Consider the following 10,661-nt stretch of genomic DNA (forward strand, 5'->3'; position numbering starts at 1 on the left):
CGGAGCAGTGAGCAGCCATTTATGCTGCGGTGCCCGAAGAGCAGTTGGGGGTTTGGTGCCTTGCTCAAGGGCACCTCAGTCGTGGTATTGCCGGCCCGAGACTCAAACCCACAACCTTAGGGTTAGGAGTCAAACTCTCTATCCATTAGGCCACGACTTCCCCTAAAGAAGGGAAAGCACGTGCAAAGTCCAGGAGGACGAGGAGCAAGTCTTGTTAGTGGCACCGTATTGGCCCACTTGGACCTGGTTCCCTGAACTAGTGCTCCTCGTGAAAGACCCTCCTTGGCCGATTCCTCGGAGGAAGGATCTGCTGACTCAAAGATGGGGCACCGTTTGGCACCCATGTCCAGAGCCTTGGAAACTCCATGTCTGATCCCAGGACGGGACACGGAAGTTCTAGGTGACCTACCCCAGGAGGTAGTAAATACCATCACTTCGGCAAGAGCACCGTCTATGAGACACACTTAAATACAGTTGCTCCTTTACGCTTAAGGAAGGTTAAGGAAAACAGTCTGACACCGTGGTGTAATGAGCACACTCGCACCCTAAAGAGAGCAGCCCGGAAAATGGAGCGCAGCTGGAGGAAAACAAAACTAGAAGTATTTCGTATTGCTTGGAGGGAAAGTAACCTATCTTACAGAAAAGCATTAAAAACTGCTAAATCTGATTACTTTTCATCTCTTTTAGAAGAAAACAAACATAACCCCAGGTATTTATTCAATACAGTGGCTAAATTAACAAAAAATAAAGCATCAACAAGTGTTGACATTTCTCAACATCACAGCAGTAATGACTTTATGAACTACTTTACTTCTAAAGTCGGATACTATTAGAGATAAAATTGTAACCATGCAGCCATCAGCTACAGTATCACATCAGACACTGCACTATAGATCCCGTGAGGAACAGTTCCACTCATTCTCTACTATAGGAGAGGAAGAATTGTATAAACTTGTTAAATCATCTAAATCAACAACATGTATGTTAGACCCTATTCCATCTAAGCTCCTAAAAGAGGTGCTTTCAGAAGTCATAGATCCTCTTCTGACTATTATTAATTCCTCATTGTTATTAGGGTATGTCCCAAAATCCTTCAAACTGGCTGTTATTAAGCCTCTCATCAAAAAAACACAACTTGACCCCAAAGAACTAGTTAATTATAGACCGATCTCGAATCTCACTTTTCTTTCAAAGATACTAGAAAAGGTAGTATCCTCACAATTATATTCCTTCTTAGAGAAAAATGGCATCTGTGAGGATTTCTAGTCAGGATTTAGCCCGTATCATAGTACTGAGACTGCTCTCCTTAGAGTTACAAATGACCTGCTCTTATCATCTGATCGTGGTTGTATCTCTCTATTAGTACTATTGGATCTTAGTGCTGCGTTCGACACTATTGACCACACTATTCTTTTGCATAGACTAGAACACTTTGTTGGCATTAATGGAAGTGCATTAGCATGGTTTAAATCGTACTTATATGACCGCCATCAATTCGTAGCAGTGAATGAAGAGGTATCATATCGTTCACAAGTGCAGTATGGAGTACCGCAAGGCTCAGTACTAGGGGCGTTACTCTTCACGCTTTACATGTTACCCTTGGGAGATATCATCAGGAAACACTGTGTTAGCTTTCACTGTTACGCTGATGATACTCAGCTCTATATTTCTTCGCGGCCTGGCGAAACATACCAATTTGAAAAACTAACGGAATGCATAGTCGATATAAAAAAACTGGATGATGAGTAATTTCTTACTGCTAAATTCTGAAAAAACAGAGGTGTTAATTATAGGGCCTAAAAGCTCTGCATGTAATGACCTAGAACGCTGTCTAAGCCTCGATGGCTGCTCTGTCAATTCTTCGTCATCAGTTAGGAACCATAGGTGTGCTATTTGATAGCAATCTTTCCTTTGAAAGCCACATTTCTAGCATTTGTAAAACACTGCATTTTTCCATCTCAAAAATATATCTAAATTAAAGCTGCAAGCAGCGATGAACGGGCCCTCGCACCACCACCGGGTGGCTTTTGTAAAACAGCGAACGGCGAGAAATATGCGTTTAATGTGGTAAATATAAGAGGAATATGTCAAAGTCATTTATATGTGCCAATCTTCCTGCTGCCAGCTGGTGGCGCTATGACTATAACTGGATTTTGTCATGTAGATTTCTTCAGTCCAGCACTTTTATCAAGAATATGAAATTTAGTGCAGATTAAACATGGAATGTTTGAGTTAGTATAAAGCATGTTGTGTCCTATTGCCAACAGGTGGCGCTGTGATTATAACTGAACATTGGCCTTTAGATATCTTCAGGCCATGACTCTTATCAAATATTTGAAGTTTGGTGCAGATTGGACATTGCATGTTTAAGTTAGTGTAAAACAAGCCATTTTCTGTTGTCAGCAGGTGGCGCTATGATTATAGTGGAATAATGACCTTCAGATGTGTTCAGGCCAAGACTCTTTTCGAACATGTGAAGTTTGGGGAAGATCGGACATCTTATGCCTGAGTTACAACAACTTCTATTCCCATGGCGAGACATCGAACTTTGTCACGGCGCCATGGCCACACCCTTTAATGAAACCTCAAGATGTTCACATTTTAACATGGCAAAGGCCTTTAGATTAGACTGACCAAAAAAATGATAAAATGTCATAAAATTTCTAGGAGTAGTTTGTTACGGCGTAAAACATGTCACTTCCTGTTGCCAGCAGGTGGCGCTATAGCAATATCTGAATATTGGCATGTAGATATATTCAGGTCAGGAGTCTTCTCAAACATTTGAAGTTTGGGGCAGATTGGACATTGTATGTCTGAGTTATAGCAACTTCCTTTCTCATGGCGAAACATCGAAATTTGTAAGGCCGCCACAGACACGCCCTTAAACGAAACCTCAAGATCTTCGCAATTTAACATCGCAAAGGCCTTTAGATTATACTGACAAAGTGTGGTGTTGATCTGAATAAATCTCTAGGAGGAGTTCGTTAAAGTACAACCCCTGTAAATGGCATAAACGACACAAATTTTGCAGAGAAAATTCAAAATAACTGACTTCCTGTTGGGATTCGAATTTCGTAGCAAGAGACTTTTTTGTAGGTGTTGGTGTGTTACATGTGTGTACCGATTTTTGTACATGTACGTGAAACGTAGCTCGAAGCGCACTCTGTTGAAAATGTATAGGTGGCGCTATTGAGGCATTTTGCCACAACCAATGGAATATTGGCCTTCGGATGTGTTCAGGCCAGGACTCTTATCAAACATGTGAAGTTTGGGCAAGATCGGACATTTTATGCCTGAGTTACAATAACTTTTATTCCCATGGCGAGACATCGAACTTTGTGACGGCGCCATGGACACGCCCTTTAACGAAATCTCAAGATCTTCACAATTTAACATCGCACAGGCCTTTAGAATAGAGTGACTGAAAAAAAAAAATTTATGTCATAAAATTTCTAGGGGTAGTTTGTTACAGCGTAAAATATGTCACTTCCTGTTTCCAGTAGGTGGCGCTATGACTATAACTGAATATGGGCATATCAATCTGTTCATGTCAGGAGTCTTATCAAACATTTGAAGTTTGGGGCAGATTGGACATTGTATGTCTGAGTTATAGCAGCTTCATTTTTCATGGCGAATCATCGAAATTCGTCAGGCCGCCACGGACACGCCCTTCAACGAAAACTCAAGATCTTCGCAATTTAACATCGCAAAGGCCTTTAGATTAGGCATACCAAATTTGGTGTTGATCTGAATAAATCTTTAGGAGTAGTTCGTTAAAATACAAGGCATGCAAATTACAAAAATGATGCAAAATTTGCTCATAAAATTAAAAATAACCGACTTCCTGTTGGGTTTCGGATATTGCTCCAAGAGTCTTTTTTGTAGGTACTGATGCTTTACATATGTGTGCCAATTTTCATGCATGTACGTGAAACACAGCTCGAGGGCTGTTGATTTTTTTACGATAGGTGGCGCTGTCGAGCCATTTTGCCACACCCTCTTCTGAAACCTATATCAGATGAAAATTTTCACCAGGTCTGACGCGTGTGCAAAGTTTCAGGACTTTTCGAGCATGTTTAGGCCCTCAAAAATGCGATTCATTTTGGAGAAGAAGAAGAAGAAGAAGAATAATTAAAGCTGCAAGCAGCGATGAACGGGCCCTCGCACCCGGGCTCACCGCCATTGTGTGGCTTTAGTAAAATAGCTAACAGTGAGAAATATGCGTTTAATGTGGTAAATATAAGAGGAATATTTAAAAGGCATTTATATGTGCCAATCTTGCTGCTGCCAGCTGGTGGCGCTATAACTATAACTGGATTTTGTCATGTAGATTTCTTCAGTGCAGCACTTTTATAAAGCATATGAAATTTAGTGCAGATTGAACATGGAATGATTGAGTTAGTATAAAGCATGATGTGTTCTTTTGCCAAGAGGTGGCGCAATGATTATAACTGAAAATTGGCCTTTAGATATCTTCAGGCCAGGACTCTTTCCAAAATATCTGAAGTTTGGTGCACATTGGACATTGCATGTTTAAGTTGGTGTAAAACAAGCCATTTCTTGTTGCCAGCAGGTGGCGCTATGATTATAGTAGAATATTGACCTTCAGATGTGTTCAGGTCAAGACTCTTTTCAAACATGTGAAGGTTGGGGGAGATCGGACATTTTATGCCTGAGTTACAACAACTTCTATTCCCATGGAGAGACATCGAACTTTGTCAAGGCGCCATGGACACACCCTTTAATGAAACCTCAAGATGTTCACAATTTAACATCGCAAAGGCCTTTAGATTAGACTGACCAAAAAAAAAAAAAAAAACAGTCATAAAATTTCTAGGAGTAGTTTGTTACAGCGTAAAACATGTCACTTCCTGTTGCCAGCAGGTGATGCTATGGTTATAAACTGAATATTGGCATGTAGATATGTTCAGGTCAGGAGTCTTCTCAAACATGTGAAGTTTGAGGCAGATTGAATATTGTATGTCTGAGTTATAACAACTTCCTTTCTCATGGCGAAACATCGATATTTGTAAGGCCGCCAGAGACACGCCCTTCAACGAAACCTCAAGATCTTCGCAATTTAACATCGCAAAGGCCTTTAGATTACACTGACAAAGTTTGGTGTTGATCTGAATAAATCTCTAGGAGGAGTTCGTTAAAGTACAACCCCTGAAAATGGCAAAAACGACACAAATTTTGCAGAGAAAATTCAAAATAACTGACTTCCTGTTGGGATTCGAATTTCGCACCAAGAGACTTTTTTGTAGGTATTGGTGTGTTACATGTGTGTACCGATTTTTGTACATGTACGTGAAACGTAGCTCGAAGCGCGCTCCGTTGAAAGTGTATAGGTGGCGCTATCGAGGCATTTTGCCACACCCGTTGGAATATTGGCCTTCAGATGTGTTCAGGCCAGGACTCTTATCAAACATGTGAAGTTTGGGCAAGATCGGACATTTTATGCCTGAGTTACAAGTAACTTTTATTCCCATGGCGAGACATCGAACTTTGTGACGGCGCCATGGACACGCCCTTTAACGAAAACTCAAGATCTTCACAATTTCACATCGCACAGGCCTTTAGAATAGAGTGACTGAAAAAAAAAAGAATTATGTCATAAAATTTCTTGGGGTTGTTTGTTACAGCGTAAAATATGTCACTTCCTGTTGCCAGTAGGTGGCGCTATGACTATAAGTGAATATGGGCATATCAATCTGTTCAGGTCAGGAGTCTTATCAAACATGTGAAGTTTGTGGCAGATTGGACATTGTATGTCTGAGTTATAGCAACTTCATTTTTCATGGCGAATCATCGAAATTCGTCAGGCCGCCACGGACACGACCTTCAACGAAAACTCAAGATCTTCGCAATTTAACATCGCAAAGGCCTTTAGATTAGGCATACCAAATTTGGGGTTGATCTGAATAAATCTCTAGGAGGAGTTCGTTAAAATACAAGGCATGCAAATGACAAAAATGATGCAAAATTTGCTCATAAAATTAAAAATAACCGACTTCCTGTTGGGTTTCGGATATTGCTCCAAGAGTCTTTTTTGTAGGTACTGATGCTTTACATATGTGTGCCAATTTTCGTGCATGTACGTGAAACACAGCGGGAGGGCTGTTGATTTTTTTACGATAGGTGGCGCTGTCGAGCCATTTTGCCACACCCTCTTCTGAAACCTATATCAGACGTAAATTTTCACCAGGTCTGACGCGTGTGCAAAGTTTCAGGACTTTTCGAGCATGTTTAGGCCCTCAAAAATGCGATTCATTTTGGAGAAGAAGAAGAAGAAGAAGAATAATAATAATTAAAGCTGCAAGCAGCGATGAACGGGCCCTCGCACCCGGGCTCACCACCACCGGTTGGCTTTTGTAAAACAGCGAACGGCGAGAAATATGCTTTTAATGTGGTAAATATAAGAGGAATATGTCAAAGTCATTTATATGTGCCAATCTTCCTGCTGCCAGCTGGTGGCGCTATGACTATAACTGGATTTTGTCATGTAGATTTCTTCAGTCCAGCACTTTTATCAAGTATATGAAATTTAGTGCAGATTGAACATGGAATGTTTGAGTTAGTATAAAGCATGTTGTGTCCTATTGCCAACAGGTGTCGCTATGATTATAATTGAACATTGGCCTTTAGATATCTTCAGGCCATGACTCTTATCAAATATTTGAAGTTTGGTGCAGATTGGACATTGCATGTTTAAGTTAGTGTAAAACAAGCCATTTTCTGTTGTCAGCAGGTGGCGTTATGATTATAGTGGGAAAATGACCTTCAGATGTGTTCAGGCCAAGACTCTTTTCGAACATGTGAAGTTTGGGGAAGATCGGACATCTTATGCCTGAGTTACAACAACTTCTATTCCCATGGCGAGACATCGAACTTTGTCACGGCGCCATGGCCACACCCTTTAATGAAACCTCAAGATGTTCACAATTTAACATCGGAAGGGCCTTTAGATTAGACTGACCAAAAAAAGATTATAAAATGTCATAAAATTTCTAGGAGTAGTTTTTTTACGGCGTAAAACATGTCACTTCCTGTTGCCAGCAGGTGGCGCTATAGCGATATCTGAATATTGGCATGTAGATATATTCAGGTCAGGAGTCTTCTCAAACATGTGAAGTTTGGGGCAGATTGGACATTGTATGTCTGAGTTATAGCAACTTCCTTTCTCATGGCGAAACATCGAAATTTGTAAGGCCGCCACAGACACGCCCTTAAACGAAACCTCCAAGATCTTCGCAATTTAACATCGCAAAGGCCTTTAGATTACACTTACAAAGTTTGGTGTTGATCTGAATAAATCTCTAGGAGGAGTTCGTTAAAGTACAACCCCTGAAAATGGCAAAAACGACACCAATTTTGCAGAGAAAATTCAAAATAACTGACTTCCTGTTGGGATTCAAATTTCGTACCAAGATACTTTTTTGTAGGTATTGGTGAGTTACATGTGTGTACCGATTTTTGTACATGTACGTGAAACGTAGCTCGAGGCGCACTCCGTTGAAAATGTATAGGTGGCGCTATTGAGGTATTTTGCCACACCCAATGGAATATTGGCCTTCAGATGTGTTCAGGCCAGGACTCTTATCAAACATGTGAAGTTTGGGCAAGATCGGACATTTTATGCCTGAGTTACAATAACTTTTATTCCCATGGCGAGACATCGAACTTTGTGACGGCGCCATGGACACGCCCTTTAACGAAAACTCAAGATCTTCACAATTTAACATCGCACAGGCCTTTAGAATAGAGTGACTTAAAAAAAAAAAAATTATGTCATAAAATTTCTCGGGGTAGTTTGTTACAGTGTAAAATATGTCACTTCCTGTTGCCAGTAGGTGGCGCTATGACTATAACTGAATATGGGCATATCAATCTGTTCAGGTCAGGAGTCTTATCAAACATGTGAAGTTTGTGGCAGATTGGACATTGTATGTCTGAGTTATAGCAACTTCATTTTTCATGGCGAATCATTGAAATTCGTCAGGCCCTTCAACGAAAACTCAAGATCTTCGCAATTTAACATCGCAAAGGCCTTTAAATTAGGCATACCAAGTTTGGTGTTGATCTGAATAAATCTCTAGGAGGAGTTCGTTAAAATACAAGGCATGCAAATGACAAAAATGATGCAAAATTTGCTCATAAAATTAAAAATAACCGACTTCCTGTTGGGTTTCGGATATTGCTCCAAGAGTCTTTTTTGTAGGTACTGATGCTTTACATATGTGTGCCAATTTTCGTGCATGTACGTGAAACACAGCTCGAGGGCTGTTGATTTTTTTACGATAGGTGGCGCTGTCGAGTCATTTTGCCACACCCTCTTCTGAAACCTATATCAGACGTAAATTTTCACCAGGTCTGACGCGTGTGCAAAGTTTCAGGACTTTTCGAGCATGTTTAGGCCCTCAAAAATGCGATTCATTTTCGAAGAATAATAATAATAATAATCTCAAAACAAAGCAGATACAAGAGGGTCCTCACACCATCGGTGCTCGGGCCCTAATAATAATAAACAAAGCAGATACAATAGGGTCCTCACACCATCGGTGCTCGGGCCCTAATAATTAAAGCTGCAAGCAGCGATGAACGGGCCCGGGCTCACCACCACCGGGTGGCTTTTGTAAAACAGCGAACGGCGAGAAATATGCTTTTTAATGTGGTAAATATAAGAGGATTATGTCAAAGTCATTTATATGTGCCAATCTTCCTGCTGCCAGCTGGTGGTGCTATGACTATAACTGGATTTTGTCATGTAGATTTCTTCAGTCCAGCACTTTTATCAAGCATATGAAATTTAGTGCAGATTGAACATGGAATGTTTGAGTTAGTATAAAGCATGTTGTGTCCTATTGCCAACAGGTGGCGCTATGATTATAACTGAACATTGGCCTTTAGATATCTTCAGGCCATGACTCTTATCAAATATTTGAAGTTTGGTGCAGATTGGACATTGCATGTTTAAGTTAGTGGTAAAACAAGCCATTTTCTGTTGTCAGCAGGTGGCGCTATGATTATAGTGGAATAATGACCTTCAGATGTGTTCAGGCCAAGACTCTTTTCGAACATGTGAAGTTTGGGGAAGATCGGACATCTTATGCCTGAGTTACAACAACTTCTATTCCCATGGCGAGACATCGAACTTTGTCACGGCGCCATGGCCACACCCTTTAATGAAACCTCAAGATGTTCACAATTTAACATTGCAAAGGCCTTTAGATTAGACTGACCAAAAAAAATTATAAAATGTCATAAAATTTCTAGGAGTAGTTTGTTACGGCGTAAAACATGTCACTTCCTGTTGCCAGCAGGTGGCGCTATAGCGATATCTGAATATTGGCATGTAGATATATTCAGGTCAGGAGTCTTCTCAAACATGTGAAGTTTGGGGCAGATTGGACATTGTATGTCTGAGTTATAGCAACTTCCTTTCTCATGGCGAAACATCGAAATTTGTAAGGCCGCCACAGACACGCCCTTAAACGAAACCTCAAGATCTTCGCAATTTAACATCGCAAAGGCCTTTAGATTACACTGACAAAGTTTGGTGTTGATCTGAATAAATCTCTAGGAGGAGTTGGTTAAAGTACAACCCCTGAAAATGGCAAAAACGACACAAATTTTGCAGAGAAAATTTTAAATAACCGACTTCCTGTTGGGATTCGAATGTCATACCAAGAGACTTTTTTGTAGGTATTCGTGTGTTACATGTGTGTACCGATTTTTGTACATGTACGTGAAACGTAGCTCGAGGCGCACTCAGTTGAAAATGTATAGGTGGCGCTATCGAGGCATTTTGCCACACCCAATGGAATATTGGCTTTCAGATGTGTTCAGGCCAGGACTCTTATCAAACATGTGAAGTTTGGGCAAGATCGGACATTTTATGCCTGAGTTACAATAACTTTTATTCCCATGGCGAGACATCGAACTTTGTGACGGCGCCATGGACACGCCCTTTAACGAAAACTCAAGATCTTCACAATTTAACATCGCACAGGCCTTTAGAATAGAGTGACTGAAAAAAAAAAAAAATTATGTCATAAAAATTTCTCGGGGTAGTTTGTTACAGTGTAAAATATGTCACTTCCTGTTGCCAGTAGGTGGCGCTATGACTATAACTGAATATGGGCATATCAATCTGTTCAGGTCAGGAGTCTTATCAAACATGTGAAGTTTGTGGCAGATTGGACATTGTATGTCTGAGTTATAGCAACTTCATTTTTCATGGCGAATCATCGAAATTCGTCAGGCCGCCACGGACACGCCCTTCAACGAAAACTCAAGATCTTCGCAATTTAACATCGCAAAGGCCTTTAGATTAGGCATACCAAATTTGGTGTTGATCTGAATAAATCTCTAGGAGGAGTTCGTTAAAATACAAGGCATGCAAATGACAAAAATGATGCAAAATTTGCTCATAAAATTAAAAATAACCGACTTCCTGTTGGGTTTCGGATATTGCTCCAAGAGTCTTTTTTGTAGGTACTGATGCTTTACATATGTGTGCCAATTTTCGTGCATGTACGTGAAACACAGCTCGAGGGCTGTTGATTTTTTTACGATAGGTGGCGCTGTCGAGCCATTTTGCCACACCCTCTTCTGAAACCTATATCAGACGTAAATTTTCACCAGGTCTGACGCGTGTG

The sequence above is a fragment of the Cyprinus carpio genome, unplaced genomic scaffold (genome assembly GCF_018340385.1).
Source record: "Cyprinus carpio isolate SPL01 unplaced genomic scaffold, ASM1834038v1 S000006502, whole genome shotgun sequence".
Taxonomy (NCBI): Eukaryota; Metazoa; Chordata; class Actinopteri; order Cypriniformes; family Cyprinidae; genus Cyprinus; species Cyprinus carpio.